The following is a 19,375-nucleotide window of genomic DNA, read 5'->3' on the forward strand; positions in this document are numbered from 1 at the left end:
TACTGCTCAGCCTAATCTCTTCTTGTGTTTTCTCACAATGGGGATCAAGGGATTGTCTCTAATATAGTTTAATACCTCCCTCATTACCAATTTTTGATTCTCTTCTCCATCCCATTAAGAGTCTGACTAATTGAAACATCTTCTATATGTAATATTCTTTGCTATGGACTTCTTGTTGATTGTTCTTTTACCTGTTTACACTGTACACTTCCTGTAGCTGAGCATGCATCCTGCTCACAGGCTGAGTGAAAAAAAATTGAAAAAAAAGTCAATTTGTAACAATTTTTTATTTAAAAATGTCTTTATTTGAAGATTACACAGGTGGTAATGGTTCTCTTACTCTCCTTTCTGGTCTATAGCTATGAGGAAATTTAAATAAGAAGGTTGTCTTTTAAGTGAACTTTTTAACTAGTTTTGGACATTCACACACAAGGGTAACACATTGCTTTTGGAAGAATCAATCTGGCATGTACTCAAATGGCTTAAATTCATTGAATAGTATATTTTTAAGGGTATAAAAGAAGAGACTCCTTGGTAAGCACTAGGAAGCACACCATTTGCAGTTCAGATGTCAGTAATTTTTGCTGCTGCTGTGGCACCAAAGAACAAGCAGTGTTACCTTAAGCCTTCTAAAAGCTTAATAAGTTTTCATTTTTACTTCTCGAAAAATGTTGATGGGATTCTGTTTGCCTTTTCCAGAAAATGCTCTACCAAGGAAGGAATCAACAATATGGCTGTTTGATGAGGTAAATATTTTGACGAAGTCATAAGCTTTTCTTATGGTTTTACAGGAAAAAGTAATACAGACTTGAATGGGAGAGTACAATGCACAGTAAAATAAAGATGACTCTGAACAGACATATAAAGGGGAAGGTACCATAGGACTGCTGTTGCTTTTCATGTGGGTTCCCAGTATCTCATAAACCCCAAGTCCCTCTGAGAAGCCAAAGCAAGAGCTGATGAATATAATTGACCCTATTGCAATTTAAATTTCCTGGCTGATGTGATATAAGAGGTTTGGATCGAATCTGTTGAAGCAGGATAGAAGGTTTGGATCAATGCTCTTTCATATTACTGTAACAGATGAGCATCAAAATTCCTGTAAATATTTCTCTTGCAGTTGCCAGTAATTATCTGTGTAAATGACAATTGAATGGCTTTAAAATAAATTTAAATCATGAAATCGGTGCCATCTCTATGTTTCTCACTTGTCATAATCTTTTCTCTTTTGTTCTTTCCTACCCCTGTCTGTGTTTCCTTCATCACTTTTCTTCAATCTTTATCTAAATACGTTTGCTTTTGAATGCCAGTTGTTCCTCAGGCCTGCAATCTCCGTCGGTCCTTTCATTTAAGCAACAAATATAGTGCAACAGATGGAAATGGGACTGGGGCTACTGGATCTATTAATGAATTGGAAAACATGTCATGTTGCTTTGTGGAAGAAGACTGGGATGCACAACAGTGAGTGGCAAAGTGAAGCCTTTGTTTTAGGGAAAATATTATTTAGCCTGCCTGGGACAGCAAACCCTTTGGGAAACTTTAGCTGTAAGAAGGGCCAAAGCTGAGTCAGGTACATGAATGATTCTCCCACCTGTGTAAGTTTTAACCCATCAAGGTGCAAAAGACAGCTGAGAAGGTGAACAAATTCTTTCTTCTAGAGGGCTTTTTCTGTCTAACACAAATACACAAAAATCACAGAATCATAGAATCGTTTGGGTTGGGAGGGACCCTAAAGATCATTTGGTTCCAACTCCCTGCCATGGGCCGGGGCACCTTTTACCAGACCAGGCTGCTCAAAGCCCTCCCTATCTAAAAATTTGTAAGCAGCGCAAATACATATTTCCCAAATTATGACATATATTTAACTTGGATTAAAAAAACCCTGCTAATGAAAAATTATCCATAATACATATATTCTGAAAAGCAGATAAAGTAGGAAGAAATGACAACAAAACAGAACTATCAGGAAGGGTAAAAGGCAACTTAGCTATGAGAATGAGAATAAAAATGTCTCTAGAAGTTGAAATTGAATATACAGGAGACCAGCACCTGAAGTAAAGTCTCAGACTCTTTCAGAAGGATTTTGTTGCAGGCATAATTCAGGAAAAATGAATTCATTTGAGGCACTTCCTTAATCATAAGATTCTGTCTTACAGGAGCAACGAGACTTACAAAAATAATTAGGGGCATGGAGTGAATTCATTTACAAGGGGAAAGATAGCTAGTTATCTTTGCTAGGTGATGATTAAGAGTGGGAGAGGGATGCATAATAAGAATTTACAAATATTAGAGGCATAAATATACAAAAAGCAGATTATAAATATGCAGCAAAGTATTTTTAAATCCAAGGACCAATGTTTGGGCTGTAGGTGACTTATTTGCTAAGGGAAAAAACACATGATATAAAGCCTTTTTCTGTGTAGGTTACTGGTTCAAATCTGTCCCTGGCATGACATGACTTTATAAGTTAAAGACTATTTAGAATTCTGCTTGAAATAAATTTTGCTCTGTTTCAGGAGAAAATATCTTCATTACAAAGGCTGAAGGCTGGACCAGCACTGCCGCTTGTTGACTCAACAGAGCAGTGATTGGCACACACAGCCCCTTCCCAGGGCTGTGAAAGTGAGAGTTGTTGGTGTGGGAAGGGAGGGAGGGAAGTGCAAGAGGGAGACTTGCACTATCCCTGTGCATTTGCACCTTTACTTTGTCCTGCAGGAGTGTCAGGATCTTATTTGTGATACAATGTGCAGGTAATTAGTGAAACTGATTACTGAATGTGATCATACGGGCCCAGGTTTGTGCAAAAATTGCACATATGTTAAAGCCCGTGGGAAGAGTGTTGCAGGAACAGACTTGCATTTATTGCACTCACATGCAGAGTTAAGGATATATAATTTCAAAGAGATGAAAAAAAATTATGTTCCTCTCTAATATAATCCTAAACTCTAAGCGTGACAGGACACTGTTGTGTGCCCACTGACACCTAGACAAGCACTAGGATTTATCAAGGATCCTGCTTAAGGACTGATCCATCTGCTGCAGTGGCTGATGCCTGCAGGACAAAGAAGCCCTACAAACCAGTACCCCCCTCTCTTGCCTCACCAGCCACCAAACAAAATGTCTCCAAATCGGCAACGTTTTAGCCCATTCCGTTGTGCAATCACAACTGAATTGCATACATATTCTATGACCTATATGGAGAGCCAGAAGAAGGACTAAAACCCCCTCCAATAATAAACAGCAGTAGCAGGTGGTCTGGATGCTTCCAGCAACATGTGTAAGTGAATCAGAATGCTCTTGCAAAGCAGACTGACAAATACTCCCTGTAGAAGTAAATGCTGCTTTTAAAAGCAACCTGATATTTGACAAAGGCAATCCGCTGTGTAGACCTGTACTAATCCAAGTGACAAGAAATATCTTTCTCAGAAATGCTGCACATCATTTGACTTAGGAGGGGGAGAATAAATAAATAATTTGCTAAATCTGAGAGATGTTTGTGGCACTTCCTTTTGCTGCACCAGAACACGCATTAGGACTCCTTAATGTAGGGATTGTTTCACTGTGAAAGGTTATTGAAACTAAGAGTTTCAGAGAAAATGGATTTGGTAATAATTAAATACATTCCATGTAGGAATAAACTTTTCTCTTCTAAGAAATATAGTAGTGTATTTAATTTTGCAGTTCTCAGGTTCCTTTACAGACCATAACATGCAAGCTCCTTTTAAGCAGAAATCTCTGCTGGTTTGGGTTTTACTGTCTTTAATCAAGTAAATCCACCCCCTGCATCAATTAAGATCTGAAGAATTAGCACTTAGTGTCATAAAAGTATGTATTCTAATTTCATTTACAATGCACAAATTGATGACATAAGGCAATCTGTGCCTCTCATTTTCTGCCCCTCTCTCGCTCCCTCCATCCTCCCTTCTGAGTAATGTGGTTCAGAGCAGGAAAGGTCAGGATTTCAATACCTATGCGAATGAAGGTTTCTTTTTAGTGTGACACAAGGTCTCCTTTTCTCACAATTTGAAAATTCAGAATAGAGTTTTTTCATGACTTGCCCTTGACTATAGTTAGCCCTTCTCAGTGTAAAATAGGATCTACCCATAGCTGAATTATCTTTATTATTGATAATGAAAGGTTTTAAGAGGGAAGATGGATGAATACCAGAATCCTTGACTGCAACTGAGGAGATTCTTCTGGAATTTCCCCTAATGTGTCTAGGTTCTTTTTTTTTTTTGTTTGGGTTTTTAGGGTTTTTTTTTAGCTTTTTTTTTTATCTCTCCACAGAGTTCAGTTTATGGAGTTCAGAGAATGTGGAGATATTATCCTCTGTCCAATCTGTAAGTGAATGGCTGTATCTACTGTCTGTGTGGGTTGAAATGAACCTGTTATGTACTTCTTTTTCAGATCAGTAAGATTTTGGTCTGCAGACTCTCTTTTGTCACCAGATGCAGTTCTAATATTCATCTTACTATCTGTTTTTCCCTTGCAAATGTGGCCGCAAACATGCACAGGTGGTATAAAAGGACATACCTGCCCTGACTTGAAAAGGAAATTGCTTTACACCAGCTGAAGATTTACTGAAGAGCAGCTTCTCTGCTGGTTTCGGGGAGTCTGGGTGGCCAATAACAACCAGAAAAAGGAATGTCACTACTCATTTTGCTCTCCATTTTATCAGGGTAATAATGCTTGTACTGTTCAAGGTTTCTCTTTCAGTCCTTTTCTGTCAATACATTTCAAATCCAGCATCTAGTGGTACAAGCCAATTAAATCCCAAATTCACTTGTCAGAGCATTCCTCTATGTGTCTGCCATATTCTGGAGCCAAGTTCTTCAGTTTCTTGGGTTTAGTCCAAGAGGAAACATTAACAATAAATAACGATGAAGATCTGTATGCTGGGAATTAAAACAATATCTATTAAAGGCACTCCACAGAAATGAACTTGAAATGCACGATGTGAAAATTAAATAAAACCTGCAAGAATATTAAAGCTCCAAAGAAATAAATGGGATGACTGCTGAGAAAAACTGAAAATGAGGTGCCCAGTGTTTTTAAACTCTTTGGATTTTTGGCAGCTTGCACAGTAAGTAAAGGCTTTGAATCAGAAAAATTCCAAACAACTTTCAATTGCCCTTAAGCATATTTTGGACTCAGTTCTCAGTGTGGACAAATGTCACAGAGGGGAAGAAATCTGGCTCAAAACTATGAAGTGTAAGTATTGTAAAAACTTAAATATGCACAATGTGTGACTTTCTATTATATTTTTAACAACATTTCAAGGTTGGATACATAATTCATGGCATTTTGGAAATCTTGAGAGAAAGTACAGTGTTGTAAAATTTCTGGATCAGCATCTCTTGGCTTGAGAAAAGACCCATACCTCTGAAACCGTTTAGCTCCCTTAAAACTGTTCTGAATATAAAAAATCCAATGCTATCATCCAAAGACCACTGAAAAAAAAAATTAAAATTCTACTTATTCAAAAATGTGCTCTGAATCTACCTGCATTATGTAAGGGCAGGGATTCATCCCTTATGTGGAATGTTTAGAAATACAAGGCAACAAAGCAGCATGCACTTCAGCAATTTCTGTTTTAAGAAAGAAGCAATCACCTCCTTGTGGAAGAGACCCATTATCTCAGAGAGTTTATCTGTTGCTGTTGGGTTTTTCATCACAGCAGCAGCCACAACAAAACATGGGATGGCAGTTACTATGACTGGTGAACACCTTGGTTGGGCATCGCACCAAGCCATGTTTTTAAGGTGACATTTGGATAACTTTGCCCTGAAGCTGCCCTTGCATGTGGATGGTGAGGTGTTCATGGTGCTTTTCCCTCTGTCTGAGACTCCTTCTTGGATCATCTAGAAGGAAATAAACCTCACTGCTTGCAAACATCTGTGAGGTTTTTTTTTCTACTTGGGTGTTTTGAATCCATTCCTTTTTCTTTTTTTCCTGTTGAAAATGAAAACTGAGCTGTATAATTGTACGCAGCTCCCAGTCCCTGCAGTGCTGAGGTCAACCCAAGCTAAAACATGAGTTGCCTCTCCAAGCTCACCCTGGAGACAATAATCCTAAAGCCGACCGAAAACAGAGCGCAGTGCAAGCACTCGAGTTGCAGTCCCTTTCATGGGCTCTGAAAGGCTTTTGGCGCGATGTCAGATGGCACCTCCCGGCCCCGCCAGTGCCTGGCAGCTCTGCCGCCTGCAGGGGCTGGCTGGCTCCCCAGGGCACTTCACCCTCTCCCCATACAGCCTCTGAAAGTGGGAGGCTCCTGCTGCCCTCCTCCCCACAGGGGCCACTGGGGTTGCTCTTCAACACGGTCTGCTCAACAGTTGTCTCTCGACTGGAGACATTCAGGGAGGTCCTTCAGCGCGAGACACAGCCGTGGGATAAAAGCCACACGCTAAATAATAGCTGCTGTTCTCAATCCTCTATACACAGACTTTAAGGGAGAAAAGAAAAGAATAAAGGGAGAGTGAGCGCTGTGAAAATAAGTAGTGTTCTGTGTGCTTTAGACTCTGACCAAAAAAATGCTGCTAGAAATGAAAATAAAAAGCAGGTAATGTCCCTACCGTCAGGAATGAAATATTCCTTTAATAACTGTTTTCCTCAGATAGTCTTATAGTAACTTCAGAGCCTTGTTGTCTTGATGTTTTACATATATTTTTGGTGGACTAAGTCTGTTCTTTCCTTCACGTAATCCCAGAATCAAATCAGGATCTCAAGGGACTTCAGTCACCATGCCCCTCTCCTGGTGCTCCTTGTCCTCCCCAACAGAACAATTTACATCTGGGTAATGTTATAAACATCTGGCCAGAGGTTTTTTAATACAGACCTTGAGGGCAACCCAACCTCCTGGATCTACGTGTCCTCGCAATTTGCCTTATTTCCTTCTGCTACTGTGATGATAAGTAGCTGCAACACCCTCCAGGGTGCAGTTCTGCATGTTGTCTCCTTCCAAAGAAGGTCACCAAGAGAACAAACCTGTCTGGGGCAAGAATCACCCATACCCAAGATGGCTTGCTTGACTACCTCTTAAATAACCCTCTCCCATAAGTACGACCAGCACTAGGGCGTGCCAAATTAAGAGCAATGTGAAATCTTTGCAAATGGTGACTAAATGATGGAGACAATAACAATGTAAATAACTTGGTAATTTAAATAGTTGGTTTATAAATAAACCAGAGTCAATATATATTCCTGCAGGTCTCTAAAGAAATTAGACCAGTAAATTCCTGTGAATCACAATAAGGAACATATTTTGTGCTTTTAAAATAAATCTCCAAGCTGCATGATTAAGTACTTTTAATTATTGTAGAGTGTTACAGGCAGCAGCTTTATATATTATATCTCTCCAATCAATAACAAAAGAACTGCTTTGCAGGAACTGATGCTGTACTTTTGCAAGAAAATTAGTTGTACTTCAAAAGAAAAAGTCAAATGTTAACTTTAGTTTGTCCTTGCTAGTCATTTTATTTGACATGTATTTTAAAATTAAGTTGGCTTTTCATGAAGAAACACAGTGCTTAAAAGAATGCAGTGTACCTTGAACTGGGTAAAAGTTTGGCCAGGTTTTGCATTTTAATTGTAGCTGATGAGGGAAAAAACAATGGAGGAATACTTTTCTTTGACTTCATAAGCAACATGTATGAATGCAGAGATAATTTCTTTAAATTTCCTTTTATTTAAAAAAAAATATGAAAGAAACTCTGAAAGGTGGGCACTTGAGAATGGTATTTTATTTTAAAAGAAACGAAAAACTGCTCACAGTAGGCAAAATCCCCAAATGAAGCCTGTAGCCCGTTGCATTCAGCGGGTAGCCTGGGTTGTTAGCATAATAGTAAAACTCCAACAGTGACACTTGAAGCAAAACTTTATGCATTTTTAAAGACAGCTAAAAAAAAAACCTACCCTCAACTTGATTCTTGCATTCTTGTTTTCAAACATGCCCTGGAAAAATAAGCCAATATACAGTTTTAGCAATTAGTGTTAGCAGCCTGGACTTTTCCCTGAAGAGCTCTGTGTAGCATGAACACTTGAGAGATGTTGGTCCCACTCAAGGTCACCGTGGGCCCGTTTTTCAGAAAACCCACCTTGCTGATAGGTGGCTTCATGTTTACATAACCACATCTGTCCTTCTGTGGCCCTTTGGGATCATTCTTTTGCCTTGCTGTCCTTCCTAAAACAAGTCTTTTGCCCCTCCTTACCTGAGCAAGTAGGGATCATGCTATCGGAAAGGAATAGAATCCTGTAAAAATGCCTTAGTGGCACAGGAGCACCCAGCTAACACCACTGCTGACCACACTCAGAGGAACTGGACAGCCTGGGCCTGCTAGCAGAGCTTGACCCACCCATGTGGGAGGGAAGCTCATCTCCAGACCTGGAGCTACTGTGCTAAACTGCATTAGCTTTCCTTCTTTTAGCAATGCAGGTTTTTTTCCTCAGAAGACAGAGCTGGTCACTGCCAGCAGCAGAGCCCGCAGCCAGAAGTGCTTGCTTTGCTTTTGATATTGGCAGGTATTTTGTCCAGGAAGCAGCCACTATTAGCTATTCATTGTGTCATTTCACACCTCAGGTCTCTCTCAAGCTCCAGCTGTGTTGTGGATTACTCCAAACCTATTGGAAATGGGCATCAGCTCAAGATGGCTTCAAAGACATTTTCTCCATTTAACCATCACAGAATATTTTGGCACCTACTTTCTCATCTTTGTCATGTTTAGCACATCTGGCAGAATGGTTGCACTCATAACAGCTGACATTTCAGTGGCACTCCTGCACACAGAAATCCAGCAAACTTCCAGCAGAATCCAGCAGAAATGTCCAGCTGCCCCCAGGGCAGCACTAATCTGTGGTTCCTCAACTGTACCAGCCTGAGGATGGGCAGAATGAAATACACAGTTTTATACTGACCCCAGGGCTAAAATTATACTGGAAAGAAGTCTTTGATAATTCTAATGACTGTAGCAATTCAGGAAAAAGTCTCTCTACTAGATCTCATTCTAGTGCAGCATCTTCTCAATGCTGCCCTGAATAGCAAACAGCAGTGAGGAGGTGTCCTCTGCCCAGCGTCTCTGTCCCAGCTCTGCTTCTGCTGTCCCTCCTCTCCCACAAGGCTCTGCATGCCCTCACACACACTTCTGAGGGACGGAAGTGGGGTGTCCCAAATAAAAAGGGGAAGAGTTGGCCCAAAATATTCAGATACTTGCTCCGAATTTCACCTGCACTGATATTAAAATTCACTGCCCAAATAGCTCTGCCAGTCAGAGGGGTGGGATTTCTCATCAGAGGGACGACAGCAAAGTGGCACTTTCCCCAAAAACAGCTTGGATTTTGTCTGTGGGAGGGAAGGGCACTGATTTCAGATGACATATCAGAATGTCCACAGGAGTGCCTTCCCAGCCCAGTGTATCAATCCTCGCTGTCTGATAGAGACAGATGCACTGCTTCCAAGTGGAAGAGAATTATGTCCTGAGCAGTGCAGCTAGCTGCAGCGCTCCCCCTTTGCCTCCACACTCTGCCAGCCAAACTGCTCACAGAATGACTCTGTTTGGTTGACAAGAGTCACTGTGATCACAGTCCAAGGTGACAGATTCCTCCTTTGCAGGAAGCCATGGGTTAAAGTACAATTGACCTTCAAAACTACCAGCACAGGCAGTGCTACGCTGGAGTGAAATGCAAGACTAATTTATGAATGGGGCAACTCATCAGCAGCATTTTAATGAATAAACGATGTGCCCATTCATTATTTTTCCATTTCCAAGTGTTAATAAACAGGCCGGTGATAATTAACTGAAATTCTACCTTTATAGAAAAGTGGCACTTCATAAATATCAAATTGTGCTATTATCGTACATATCTGCTGGATTTCCATGAATATATAAATTCAGCAATTACCTCTGGAACTGTTTGCTAAAACATAAGAGCAGGTTAGCGAAGAAGAGGAAAGTCATACAGCAATTAAAATTTGAGAAACAAACAAAACATCCTCCTGATTCAAGAATTCAATGACAGTAAACAGGGCAATGCAATCAGGAAGGAAAGCCCTGTCCTAATCAACAGAGGTGATTTTTCACATAGCTTGAGATGTGAGCTGAGCAAGCAGCGGGGAAAACTGCCTGCAATCAGCTGAGTGAGGCTTTAAGGCACTGAGCATCTGAAATTCCTACTCAAGGAAGCGGAGCCTGGAGTCACACGATTATATCAGAAGGGCAACTTCCTTTCAGAGAACAAACACACAACCCCAAATTTTTGAGCCTTCCAAAAAATTACTCTGAAAAAAAAATTAAGAAATAAACTGACCTTTACCAGGGCTGGGATCTGCACATTGCTGGCAGAGGTGGGAGCTGCATCTCTCATCAAAATGAGATGCTAAATCCCGTACTCTCTTTCTGTAGGGATACACCAGGTCCCACTGCAGCAGGAAGCTGTGGGAGCAGGGTGAAAGTGAGGAATGGGACCCTCAGGCTGGAGCACTGACTTGGTTCGGCCGAGCCCAGTGCACTACAGTGACTGGCTAGGTTGGGTCTGAGACCCTACACCCTGGTCCTGGGTTCGGTTATTCAACATCTGTGTCATCGAGTGGGGTAGTGGGGGACACCTACAAAACTAGAGACTAATGGCTAAGTGATATCAGGACAGAGAGGTGACACAGGCATGTTGAACTAGAGGGTTAGGGCTAGAATGCAATGTTAGTTCCTCCTTCTTATTGCAAAAAGGTGTTGTGCCCTCCCCAGGAACAGTGCTCCTTCACTGAGTGGAAAAACCTGGACCCTCTTGCTCCCAGATAAGGGAGAATATCCAAGGAATAGCACTGAGACAGGAAAGGTGGGAAGGGGTTCACATTGTTGTTTCAGCTGCAAACCCAAACTCTGGCTCTGGGGCACAGGGTGGTGAGCACAGGGACCCTCTCCTGCCCTGTATTTACAAACACAGCTGAGCAGGACAGCGCTGTGGTCAGACTGTGGAGCACTCGCCCGTGGGCAGCAGCTCTCCACCAGCCTGGATGAGGAGGAGATTATCTTGCCCACAGCAGGTGACAGTGTTGATTCATGGCTCAGCCAGCCCCGGTTGCTTAGCTATGCAGCTGCCATCCCCCGGCTTCCCACATCTCCATACAGTTCCTGAAGCCAAGACTACTCCAGCAAGGGAATGCACTGGGCCTAGAAGGGCAACTTCCTTTGATGAGGACCTTTCAAACCTCTTTGACCTGACCTCACTGACAAAAGAGCCCTTCAAAGAAGATGAACTGTTTCATGTGGCAGCAATTTCTCATGTCAATCAAAAAGATTTTTTTCTTACAGCAACAACTCTCTATCCTTTCCCCACAAAATTATTCATTTTAATACAGCTATCCTCCTCTCTGCAGTGAACACCCTTGGGTAGCATCTTCCAGTGTCTCACAGATACATTCTTCAATTTGAATTTTCATATTTTATTTTCTTTCAAAAGTGGGGGAAGGGAATGAAGTGAGATTTCTTTGATTAAAATTCTTCTTTCTTTTTAAGATTCTTAGTTTTTAAAACACACGTCTTCTGAAAAGAAAATTTCTGCATAAGATCTGGTGGTCTTCTGAATATCTTTTAAGAAATAGGTGCTCAGCTCTTCCTTCTTCTTTTTTTTTTTTTTTTAATAATAGAATATTTGACCTGTTGGCCCCACATTTTTAACCTAGTTCTCTCCCTTAAAATATTGCTGCAGCAGTATTTGAACTTCTATGACATAGGGAGATACAAGTGAAACAAATATTTCTGATGTTGAAGTAATTATTTAATGTCAATGTGGATCCATAACCTTGAACCATATTTTTGCCAGGAAGGAAGTAAATATGGATTCACAATCCAGAAGAAGCCATAAAAGCTTCTTGAAATAGCCTACAATAGATTTTAACCCATAGAATTGTACTGCATTGAAAGTCCATTCTCTCACATTCTTCCCAGGCTCAAAGGGAGCCTCAGCCTCCTCTGTGACTCTGGTAACCTCTACAGCTTTGGGAAGGAGAGGTTTCCTTCCCAGTGATATAAAGCATCTGTCCTCATGCTTGAGCAGGAAATACAAAAGAAACGACCTGGCAAATTAGTTTAGAAGAAAAGCTTTTATCTGTTTAGAGGTTTGGAACATCTCAAGAGCTTCAGCAGAGATGGATGGATGGTCAGGGAGTCAATGCGGTGGTCAAATACACAGGCATGATTTAGTCCCACTGTCACTCCTGGCAGTTCCACACTCTGCCATATGGCCATCATTACCCTAAATGTGTGACACGTCTGTATGCTGAACTTGTTCATAAACACAGCTCTGTTCAGTGCCTGCAGTTAGGACCATATAACCATTTCACCTTCTCACCTGCTCCTGATTTGTTACTCTTTACCTCTTCCTTTGCAACTGTCAGCATTTTCTCAGTTCCGTAATTACTTATTTAACAATTTATTTGGAAAGGTGGTTGGCTTAGGCATATTTTAAACTTTAAAAAAACTAACACTTTTTTAAAATGAGACCAAACTTGTCAAAACAAAAATAAACTGGACATTTTTGAGAAAGAGGATGTGTAGAAGAGCAAAATGGGCTTCCTGTCAGCTGGTGGAAATTAGCTGTGATTTGAAAAAATGGTAAGGGTTTTTATAAAATGTTCTGGTTTTGTCATGTTCTCTGCATTTAATAATGTGTTGTGATCACAGCCTAGTGGTTCCGTGGGAATGCCTAGTGTAGGAGTATATAAATCACACTTTGCTTTTCTCAATGTCTATTGGAGTTGTATGGAAATCTTTCCAATAAGCTGCCAGAGAGATGCTTGTCACTACTAGTGTCCAAGTTTTATCCATACAACTCAGGAAATTTATCCATATAACTCAGGAAATTTTACATTAAATGAGACAGAAAGTTTGATCCCAGATTGTACCTCCTGGCACTAACAGATCTATGTATGTGGCAGACTAGATCTATTCCAGTCACTTTAAAGAAATAAAAAAAAATATCCATAAGTGTTCTTTTGGAATATTACTATTGAAGAAAAAATAATGGTCCAAAATCAGGGAAAAAGCTTAAAAGCAGCACATGAACTTTAATTCTGGTCTCTGAATTAGACTTTTAATTATGCCATCAAGCAGTCCTGTGCAGAATCCTGGGTTTCTGTGAACGCTGAAACCCCTTGATTATTTCTTGCATAATATCTGCCTCGGTTATCCCCAGACACCCTGGGATGAAAGAGTGGGAGCCTCATGACTCCACAAATCACAGTTAAAATGAGGAATATGGCTATGAGCCAAAGCTCAGGCTGAGCTGAATATGCAGCTGCAGTTTTTTCAGAGGTCAGTATTACTTTTTCCATGGCATACTGATGGGTGAGGAAAACGGAGGCTGTTTTAGTTGTTGGTCTTATTTGCGTGGACTTTATGTAATGCCAAAAAGTAGCTAACCTGACTATCTCTTAGAAGGAAAAATGAGCTTTTGAAAGAGGCTGTAACTGAAACTTTTGATCAGGGCTGTTTGTTGCAGCTCTCATTTGGAAAAGTAGATACGGGAAAAGAATTCTGACAAAGTTTCCCTGTTTTGCAAGGGAGAAAAAAAAAAGACTTAAACCTTTACTTCCTAAGATCCAATCCCTCATTTTATCTTAACCCATTCCTCATAAGTTCTTTAATTCACTGATGATTGCTGTAAACAAGTTTTACAGACTTTGCTGAGACTTTGCTCTCAGATATGCAATTTTATCAGAAACTGTGAAAAGCAGCATCTGCAAAAGGAAGAAGGATCCAAGGCAATGCTGTGCTAGAGATTTCCTCCGGGAGGAGCTCAGTGGCAGGAGCCTGAGCCCAGCAGTTTTCTGCAGGGTTTGGCTGCCAGCTGGCCAAGTACGAGGTCATCACCAGCCAGACAACCAGCACCCTCATCCCTTGGGACATGCCAGGGCACATGCAAACACTCGGGCAACGTGGGGGATGGCAGAGAGGTGACAGTGCTGGGACAGGACAAGGGCATGGGGGGAGGATACTGTGGGAGGTCACCAAAGCCATAGGGAATGCGGTGAGGGTTTGGGATGGTTGATGGGGAGGAGTGGAACAGGAATATAGGACACATTTCATAGTAAACTAGGCTTCATTAACAATGCGGCTCTCAGAACGGCTTGTTTTCTAACTTGCAAAGAGTCTGTCAAGTGCTGCCTTTTTTTCTCTCTTAGACTTTTCTCCTCATTACTGTGTTCTTTTCTTTATTGCCATCCCATGCTGTGACTTTGATTCTCTGCTCTGAGTCACAACATATCCACTGCTGCTTTATATTTCGAAATGTCTTCACATCAGCATTAATATAAGAATGCATTTTGGCATCATAATTGTATCCAGTTATTGACCACATAATCAATAGTGAAGAGTTGGTAGAACCTTTGCTGCCATCTAAATCAAATCATAAACCAAAGCAATAAGAACCTAAATGTATAGATCTGTAAAGGTTTCTAACAGTTGCTTTATATTAAAGGGAAACAAGGGACTCAAGTTTGAGGGTTTTTTTCCTCCCAGTCCTACAGAGAGCTGCCAAATAAAATGATTTCATCCTTTTGTTCATCTCTCAAGCAACACAGGACTAGGCACAAATTACCACAAGTGTCAGGCTGGGCTCCCAGAAAGTGAAGGGCAGCAGTGGAGGCGACTGCAGGCTGTGTCACGCCTGGATTGCGCTGGCAGAGTGATCCAGGAGCCACAGTCACACATTACACCTCATGGATGAGCCTGGCGCTTGCTCTCTAAGCAAAAATCAAGTTGTAACAGGCTGTGTCTGCTGCTGAATTACACAGGGCTAGGGAGCAAGCCCGACTGCTGGCCATCCAGGCTCCTTAGCCACTAGCTGTGAGCTCACACCTCGGAGTGGTCTGGAGATGTGCCGACTTCCCTTCCTCAGGGAACACCGCGATGCAGCTGGCACAGTCCATGAGGGCACACCAGGTTCTGCTGCTGCTGTCCTGTAGGCATCCAGGATGCTCTCTTCAATGCCCCATCCCATGCAGTTGCAGCAGAGTGCCTGGGGTTCCTGCTAGGAAAACATCACTGTCATGGTCTGCAGCCCTCATGATTCAGTGCCAAATGCAGCAATGACAAAGCCAAATTGTCACATTTATATCCCAGGCCTGTGGGAGCATCCTGCAGAGCCCATGGAAGAGCCAGAGCCTAGTGATATGCAGCTGGAAAGGCTGTGCCTGTCTGAGCCAGAGAACAGGTCCTCCATTTAATTCAGCAGCACAGATACAGCTGCTGTGACAAGGAATGCAAACATCTCAGGTGGAGATATTTCTGCAAGGGCTGGGGAAAGGTGATACAATGAGCCCTCTCATTCCATTTCAGAAAGTGTTTTTTAGGATAGAGCAGCCTTTCTGTATGGAATGTTGATGTCTTAAGTTTTAGATATTGCTAATTCTCAGCATTAGGGAAACTAAGACTTACACCAGGCATCTAGGAACTGAGGAGCCCAACTCATAAGTTACTTTTGAAATTCCTGCTCTGAATCTCTGGTTCACAAAATCACAGAATGGCTTGGGTTTGAAGACACCATAAAGTTCAACCCCTGCCACCCACTAGACCAGGTTGTGCAAAACCCCATTCAGCCTGGCCTTGAACCCTTCCAGGGATGGGGCATTTACAACTTGTCTGGACAACCTTTTCAAGTGTCTCACTGGAAGAATTTCTTTACATTATTCAATACAAATCTCTGCTCTTTTGGCTTAACTGTTCCCTGTTGTCCTATCACTGTCTGCCCGTGTAAAAAGTCACTCTCTCTTTTTTTATAAGCTCCCTTTAAGTACTGTAATGCCTCGCTGAGGTCTCCTCAGTCTTCTCTATCTCAATCTAATGAGGTATCATATGATACCTCATTATGATATGTAAGAATGTCTCACTGCTGTACTTTCTCCAAGGGCCTGACTCAGTTCTTGCTCATTCCAATATAAGGAGAATTACTCCCACTATTGGTAAAGGGGCTTCATCAATGTAAAGTTTCACAGATATTTCAGGGGTCAAGAAGAAATAACACTGACACTGGTGCTGACCTCCCTCTACTTGCTAGCACCCAGACAAGACATTCCAATATTGTTTTGCACTCTGCAGCATGCATTGGCCGTGATGGACATGTGCACATCCTTAAAACACCTGCATGCTTTTGAAACTAATTGTGTGCAGTGCTTTAGGAAGGCTGTGTTTTTACAAGACTGACTAAAGATATTTGAGAAAACAGAAGACATTGCACTGCTTTTGTCCCTTCAAGTCTTCTTTTTATATAATGGAGAAAAAATTGGTTCTGTCTCCAAAGCCATCTGTGAGCATCACACCCACAATTCAGTCTTGGTGATCTCACACTCTCCACAGAGATCTTGTCCTGACTATAGGCTCTTCTCGTTCCATCCTTTCTCTACCTCTATGATAAGCTGAGCAGTTGTTACGCCACAACCCAGAAGAAAGGAAAGGGAAAGAAACCTTCAGAGATCAGCTGCATTGCGGCAGCTCACATCTGCATCCCAGCCAGGACAGCTCCCAAATCCCCCTCTCAGGTGTCTCTCTTGTCTCTTGGCCTCTCACCCCAGGGTTGCACAAGTTTTCCAGAATTAATCTTTTTTTTATGGTCAAAGGGCCACCTATAACTCAGATGTCAATTTAATGTACAACATAAATGTAAACTGCACACATAACAGAGAAGCTCTAAGTCTAAGCTTTGATGATGATGGTGATGTGGAACATTTTCTAGGTGTGCTTGTAAAACCATAAGCAGACTATGAGTGGTCCTTCCCTGGTAGTTCACAGATCTTTTTAAAATGTGACTGCAGCATCTTCTGGCAATGTTGTCTACATATATGTAAGATTTGTTTTTCATGCATATTCATGTGGTAGGTCATTTAAACACAGCATAAACAATAACAGGCCAAGGACTATGTCTGATGGACCTCAACAGGACTAGGCTGAAAAGAAGATTTAGTGCTTTTAGTAACAATATTTTGTTGGCAATTTGACAGCTTTGACCTAAGCCAAGTGACAACGTTAGGTGATACACAGTGTGCTGACAACTTATTACATAAAGTATCATGGTTGGCTGTCAGAAGCTTTCTTGGAATCCAGAAATATAGCTCTGGCCAATTTTTATGGCAGTGAAAATGTGTTCAGTAATTTCTACCAAGGCAGTTGTTGAGTGGCTGAAAGACAGGACTGATGGAGAGTTATTTGATAACAACAACAAGTTGTCCACCTGCAATTGAGCAGCTTTATCCACATAGTTTAGTAATCTTCTTTGGCAGTGACTCAGATGTTACAACACATTCTGGATAATTCCCTTTCCTTTTTGGGGGAAAATGCAATCCCATCTAAAAATGAATTGAGAAGGACTAGCAGTGCATGGGGGTAATAAAACAATGCCAGTTGGATTCTGTGCCTCAGAAATATAGGACACTTCATTTTATGCCTTGGAACTGTGAGGATTTTGAGGGCCAGAGAACATTGCTCATCCTTGTACAGCTCTGGGAAGCTTCAGGGTATTAGCAGAGCCAAGGATCTGGCAGACCTAGAAGTTTGGGTTTTTTTGGAAATACAAAATCACATATAGTCTTTTTTTTTTTTTCCTGAAGATTTGCTTGCTTAAAAACAAATAAAGAGATGATTGTTGGGTTATGTCATACAGCTTTGTGAGAAGGATTGATATGACAGGAATGGTCACTTCTGAGCTGTCCTGAACATCTGTTCCTTTGCCTCTGTTAAGGGAAGGGATCAGCACATGTCCAAGCAGCTGGAGAATATGCAGTGTTTCAAGGGGGGCAGATAGCTGCATTGCAGAGTGTAAGACAGCAGGCACATGACTCACACCTGATGCTCAGGTATCCTACCAGGTCTGTTCAGATCTGGGGATCTTCCTGTGTGGCTTTTGCTATGGTCATTACACTCTGTGAGTTACAGAAGTAGCCGTATACATTTTAAATGTAAATCACATAGCATAATAGACACATGCTCTGATTTAGAAACCTTAAAATCTTGTTTGGACCAACACAGCAGTTTCGCTTGTAGAAAAAGAACATGATCCCAGGAAATTTAATAAGAGTGTGCTGTAGGCTGGGGAAAAAATCCAGGAGTATCCATTGTGCAGGGATGCACCAACAGACAGCTGGTCTTCAGCTTTGGTCACTTGAGTTTGATACCTGTGCTCCAGTCTGGCTGGTGGGATGTGGTGGGGCAGAGAAGCAATGAGGAGGTAAGGAAGGTAAGGTGCTGTGGTTGTTGGCAGTGACCTTTCCTTCATGGGATGCCAACCCATCTCAGCACAGCCAGATAAAATGAACAGGTAAGAAGAGTGAAGCAACCACAGACAACTGTTTTCAACTGCCTGCACATGATCAGACACACAGTCCCCTTCTTCTGGCATGTCTCACACAGTCTTAATTGAGAAAGTCAGGAGCTGGAGTTGAAAATACGGTATCACATTTCCCATAATGTGAGAATTGATGGTTTCCTGCAGTCAGTGCTGACAAAAATCTTCCCTTCCTCCAAGTTCAAAGTAACTGTTGAATATACAGATGGACTATATCTACACCTTTCCCCTTGCAGCAAAAAGTGCTTTAGATAATTAAGATTTGAAACTGTATTATGAGCAAGAACCTTGGCCATTTAAAGGAATAAGGGTTTCCTTAGAAACCGTGAAAAGTAGTTTAGGAGCAGACGTTTATGAGGACGAATATGTACACCATCAATTAACACCTTGTTTCTTTCACAAGTTCAGTTATATTTACAACACTGCTATGAAGCAGTGAAAGCAGACAGTTTTGTATGTGCATCAGGGCTGTGAAAGATAGACTCGGCGCTACCAGACAAACAGGGATTCACACCATATGGCTGGTTCAGGAGTTTTGACCGATTTAGAACAAATGCATAGTAATTTCCCACTGGGGTCGGGTTAGGATGAATATTAATACAGATCAGACACGACAAACAGAGAAATGGACAAAGATTGCCCCTGGATTACATCCCCTGCTTCTGCCTTACATTAAGCTTTAAAGCAGTTTTCTTGGCAAAGGCAGTGGCTTGCACCTGATTTCCATGGTGCTTACACCAGGTCCCTGTAAAATCCCACCAAATGTTTCCAATTCCAAGCAGCAGATCATCGGCTGCAGTTTGACATCCAGAGGAGTTCATAGGCTGAACATGTTTAAAAAGCAGACAAACAAGCCAAAAGCTCAACAGCTAACAATGTTGAGGAGGCTGTAGACACTGAGCTTGGCACTGACAAACGCTGGTGCCATTCCTACTTTTAGTGCTGGTTATATCCAGAGATTGTTTTATACCAAATGCTGGAATACCCAGCACAATGCATCTACATATCCTGAGAGGTTGCAGTACTAATACATTACATAGAACTTAGCAGT

Source organism: Passer montanus, unplaced genomic scaffold (assembly GCF_014805655.1).
Source record: "Passer montanus isolate IOZ18808 unplaced genomic scaffold, ASM1480565v1 scaffold11, whole genome shotgun sequence".
Taxonomy (NCBI): domain Eukaryota; kingdom Metazoa; phylum Chordata; class Aves; order Passeriformes; family Passeridae; genus Passer; species Passer montanus.